Here is a 5,821-nt window from a genome sequence, read left to right on the forward strand (position 1 = left end):
TTTAAAAATGGAACTGACTGACTGTAAGACAGTGAAACCGTCATTTTATCCTCTGGAGATTGATTTAAATATGAACTCATTTAAGTTCGCAGATGATGACGTAATCAGCTGTTTTTTTTTGTCGAACATGCGACTAGATGTGCAGTTAATTTCGCAATTATTAATTCCAACGACTGTAACGTTAACGCACATAGGTAAAACGGAATGTTCCAATACATCGAGTATTTTTAACTCATGTACGTTTGCGGAGGATTTGTAATTAATGAAGGCGGGTGTTTATAAATAATAAGGAAGTATCTACAATTGGTTAGCCGCATTTAGCTGCATCGAGCTTTGCTTCTTTGAAGTAAAAATGAAATGACAAAATAGCGTTCTCACGAGATGAGCAAAGTACTTGGACTTAGACTTCGTTTAGAAGAATGGGGTAATCTAAAATACCATCTAGACTAGGAAGAAGACATCGATCAGAGCTTCAATTTGATCTTCCCTGCAGGCCTTTTTCAGAAACTTAAAGCAATAACTCGAAGTGTTTCACAGAATTAAGAATCAATCAAGAAGAGAGAGTGTTAGATCAGCCTTTACTCGAATTCACCTCGGAGAACAGAAGAAGAAAAAACAGTCAGAACACACACTGTATACATAGTGAGTGGAGGAAGGACGCGTTTACCGAATTATCATCCATTGACTTCCCACATCAAAATATATATTTGGATCTGTTTCAATGATTGAGACACTTCTTGTGCTATCTTTTTCATAGTTGTTCAATGACCATCCACACTAACTGCGGCAAATAACTTCATGTTTTGTATAAATGGTTCCATGTCGAAATGGTCACGACGGAAATAAACCACCTCCTGCCTTCCTATGAAGGCAACAGAAGCGTGGTATTCAGCGGTGCTATCAGATCCAACTGAAGCCGTGTTTCTTTTTTTTTGACGACGAATGTCAATACCTCTTTCATAATATAATTTTGCTATAAATTATCAGGAATAACTTGATCACATTAAATTTGGTTTTTCCAAGTGGTTCAATTATTGTGATTCTGTGCAATATTTCGTAACTTTCAAGTGGCATCATTAACGCAAAGCATGGCCATGCCGTTTCTAATTTAATGTGCATTGCAACACTTTATATCATTGAATAATCATCGTATAATCTCCACTTAATCTAACAATGGTCGTGATGGAGACGGAAACTTTGATACAACAGTGGAAAATAGAACAGATTGGAAACATAAAATAAAATAACAAACAAAGGAAACAACAAAACAGCAACTTCCGAATGATAACCTTCCGTTTCATTTGGTTTATTATCGTCAACTGCACTGATATAAGATGAAAATATTTATTCTGCATGCTATTATAACAGGCAGACAATAACGTGCAATGCCATTATGAGGAATATTGTGAGGTCAAGAGGCAATCTCATAAGGAAATCGTGTGCTAAGGAACGCTTCAACTGTCGTATAATTAGATTTGTGTTCATATATCTCTTCCCACGCCATTGTCAAACTTGCGAACTTCGACATCTTACAGTTTCTGAACTTTACCTTCCTTTCTCGCTTCTAACACCGTGATCTGCCTCCACTAATGTTCGAAGCAGGACGAACTTATCTGACTCAAAGTTTAAAGTTCGTAGTACTGTATGGTTATTATAAAGGAATGTATATTACATATAGCTTTCAGATCGTCTTCTTACAAGCAGCCAGCAAACAAGAAATCTCAACAGAACACATTTAAAAACTATACTGTCAAACACTCAGTGTGCAAGAAAGGATTGGAGGGTGGCTAATGTAACTCCACTTTTTAAAAAAGGAGGGAGAGAGAAACCGGGGAATTATAGACCGGTTAGCCTAATGTCAGTGGTGGGGAAACTGCTGGAGTCAGTTATCAAGGATGTGATAACAGCACATTTGGAAAGCGGTGAAATGATCGGACAAAGTCAGCATGGATTTGTGAAAGGAAAATCATGTCTGACGAACTCATAGAATTTTTTGAGGATGTAACTAGTAGAGTGGATAGGGGAGAACCAGTGGATGTGGTATATTTGGATTTTCAAAAGGCTTTTGACAAGGTCCCACACAGGAGATTAGTGTGCAAACTTAAAGCACACGGTATTGAGGGTAAGGTATTGGTGTGGGTGGAGAATTGGTTAGCAGACAGGAAGCAAAGAGTGGGAATCAACGGGACCTTTTCAGAATGGCAGGCGGTGACTAGTGGGGTACCGCAAGGCTCAGTGCTGGGACCCCAGTTGTTTACAATATATATTAATGACTTGGATGAGGGAATTAAATGCAGCATCTCCAAGTTTGCGGGTGACACGAAGCTGGGTGGCAGTGTTAGCTGTGAAGAGGATGCTAAGAGGATGCAGGGTGTCAGGTTAGGTTGGGTGAGTGGGCAAATTCATGGCCGATGCAATTTACTGTGGATAAATGTGAAGTTATCCACTTTGGTGGCAAAAATAGGAAAACAGATTATTATCTGAATGGTGGCCGATTAGGAAAAGGGGAGGTGCAACGAGACCTGGGTGTCATTATACACCAGTCATTGAAAGTGGGCATGCAGGTACAGCAGGCGGTGAAAAAGGCGAATGGTATGCTGGCATTTATAGTGAGAGGATTCGAGTACAGGAGCAGGGAGGTACTACTGCAGTTGTACAAGGCCACGGTGAGACCACACCTGGAGTATTGTGTGCAGTTTTGGTCCCCTAATCTGAGGAAAGCATCCTGGCCATAGAGGGAGTACAAAGAAGGTTCACCAGATTGATTCCTGGGATGGCAGGACTTTCATATGAAGAAAGACTGGATGAACTGGGCTTGTACTCGTTGGAATTTAGAAGATTGAGGGGGGGGATCTGATTGAAACGTAGAAGATCCTAAAGGGATTGGACAGGCTAGATGCAGGAAGATTGTTCCCGATGTTGGGGAAGTCCAGAACGAGGGGCCACAGTTTGAGGATAGAGGGGAAGCCTTTTAGGACCGAGATTAGGAAAAACTTCTTCACACAGAGAGTGTTGAATCTGTGGAATTCTCTGCCACAGGAAACAGTTGAGGACAGTTCATTGGCTATATTTAATAGGGAGTTAGATATGGCCCTTGTGGCTACGGGGGTCAGGGGGTATGGAGGGAAGGCTAGGGCGGGGTTCTGAGTTGGAGGATCAGCCATGATCATAATAAATGGCGGTGCAGGCTCGAAGGGCCGAATGGCCTACTCCTGCACCTAATTTCTATGTTTCTATGTTCAGAACTGAAGTTAACGATTCCAATATCATGAAGCCAATCACAGCCACTCCAGGAGCGTGCCGAACCGCCAGATAACAATGGACAAAACATATTTTTCTTCCTCAATACTTCAGGGTGTAGCTTATGGATATTGTGCTGTTATTCATGGAAATCGCCATGAAACGTCTTTATCTCGCACCATATTTAAATTGCGAGAATATCCTGGTGTGCTCTTATTAGCTGTGCTTTTGAAGAGAGAGAGAGAGAGAGAGAGAGAGGAGGATTAACGGTTGGACTGTCACTTTGTGGCATTGGAAGTAACTTTGGATTTCTACTAACTTGGGTTTGGAGACAGCACCGAGCAGCTGGAAAGTTGCTATGGTGACCGACAGGACATCATTGATGTTACTTCCAAGGACAGGTTGCCTGATTGCATTTCTTCACAGACAGAGGAAGGAGGGACTCTTTGAATGACAGGTGATGCTCAACCTGGTGAAATCAATGGGAGGTCAGATGATACAGACCTCAGACACATCATCTGGACACTAAATGAGCTTTGTTGTGCCCGCAGAGAAAATGGGTTTTGGAGGATCGATCAGTCGGATCGATCCAAATTGCTATTCCAGCGAAGGAGAAGGGGTCGATTGGTGGGTGAGTTGTCTATGTGTCCACCCTTACCGGGCTGATAGCTCTACGACAGGAAAACCTGTCCCCCTGGTTAAATTCACAGTCGGTGACTTGTAAAGTATTTGGGACGACGACGAGAAGATCGACGGCATCAGCTCACCTGAAGACTCAAATCTCTCTCTCTCTCTCTCTCTCTCCATCGCTATTCAACTAAATACCACAAATTGAACTGAACTTAAGTTTACTCAACATCGTAAGACTGTATCTTTTTATCTCTAGACTTAAAGAAGCTTGGTTTCCATACATATATTTCCACACTTACTGATTTACGTACTTATATATATAATCATTGCTAACCTGTGTGATTTTTCTTCATTTATATTACTGAATTGCGTAGTTAGTAATAAATATCAGTCGTTTATAGCAATACTTACTCTAAAGTGGTTTCTATTTCTGCTGGTTTCCTCATCCCCGTCACAGGGTCCGTGACATAATTGGGGCCCGTGTCAGCAATATGAAGAAATTGGTCGAAGGCAGGTTTGATTGATTGGGAAAAATCCCTTTTGATTTGGACGTTTGATTTGGTTGTGTGGAAAAACAGCAGAAATGGATGCAAGAAACTTTCTGAAATCACCAGACCTGGTGACTTGGAAGTTGACTAAAAAGTATGAGTTGCGGGACAGTGCTAGATAATTGAGAATTGAGGTAAAGAAGGGTGTTACTAAGGTAGATATTCAATGAAAAATAATAGAATATTATATAGATAAGGGAACATTTGATGAGGAGGTGTCAGAGTTGTTCGTGGAAGGTGAACCTGCTGAGAAGGTGTTTCAGTTTCAGTCGGAAATATTAAGAAGGGAGCATGAATTGAAATTAAAACACCTCGAGAGAGAGGCTAGAGAGGCAGAAAGAAATAGACAGCTCGAGAGAAAGAAAGGGCAAAGCGTGAAGGTCACGTGGCAGAAAGGCAGACACAGTTTAAAAGGGAAAGGTTGTAGCACAGAGGTTTAGAGTCCGACCCTGGTGATTTTTACAGCTTGGAAGGGCTAGTTTTGTGTGCTGAATATAAAAGTTGTGTTCCTGATGAGATAAGAGCATACCCAATGGCAGAGGATGCCCCTACCCTGCAGGGGTCTATTGAGAAAGCAGAGAAAGAAGTTTTAACCCATGAGGTTGAGTTTACTCCAGAAAAGAGTTGGCCAGAGAATGGCTGGGAGGTCCGAGATGACCTTGCATTTGAAACTGGGACAAGTGACAACAGCCCTGAAGAGGCAGCTGTTACGATTGAATGTGTTCAGGTTGTTGAAGTACCTGTGAGTTCATAGGATTCTGAACCTTATGTTTAGGCTCAGTTGAAGTCTGAGGTGTCTGACATGGTTGGAAAGGAATGCAGTTTTTGTGTGTCAGATGATCTTGGTTCAGTGAATAAGGGGCTAACCTCGGTACCAGTGGGATGTGAGAATTCTCAGTCGTTTGTAGTAGACCGTGTTTTAAAAGCTGGTGAGTCAATGTTGCTGGAAGTAATGGTAAAAGTGCTGTTCCTGGACTTTCTGATAAAGTGATGGAAACGGTTGGATTGGTTGCGCGACCTTTGACCCTGCTTGCCGGACAAAGGCCTGCTGGGACAGTATGCACCAGTTGGCTGTATTTTGTTTGAACATGTGGAAGTGAGCACCTGCAATGTCATGATGTTAGGCAGTATAATGTTATGAAGGAGGAAAAGAATAATCGTTATGGTTTTGGAGTGGAAGTTGCTATGGAATTAAGGCGTATTGAAGGTCGGAGAAAGTTGATAAAGAGATTGTTTAGTTTCTTTCATAATGTTTACGTAATTCTCATCAGCCCGTTGATGATGCAGAATTTGGTAAACCATGGAGGCATGTTGACAGCTCTCCAAGATAAGAGTGTTTCAGCAATTCAGTCGATGAGCAAAGCTGCTATTGGGACCTGCAATAGAAAAAACAGAGGTTTAAA

Source organism: Mobula hypostoma, chromosome 14, assembly GCF_963921235.1.
Source record: "Mobula hypostoma chromosome 14, sMobHyp1.1, whole genome shotgun sequence".
Taxonomy (NCBI): domain Eukaryota; kingdom Metazoa; phylum Chordata; class Chondrichthyes; order Myliobatiformes; family Myliobatidae; genus Mobula; species Mobula hypostoma.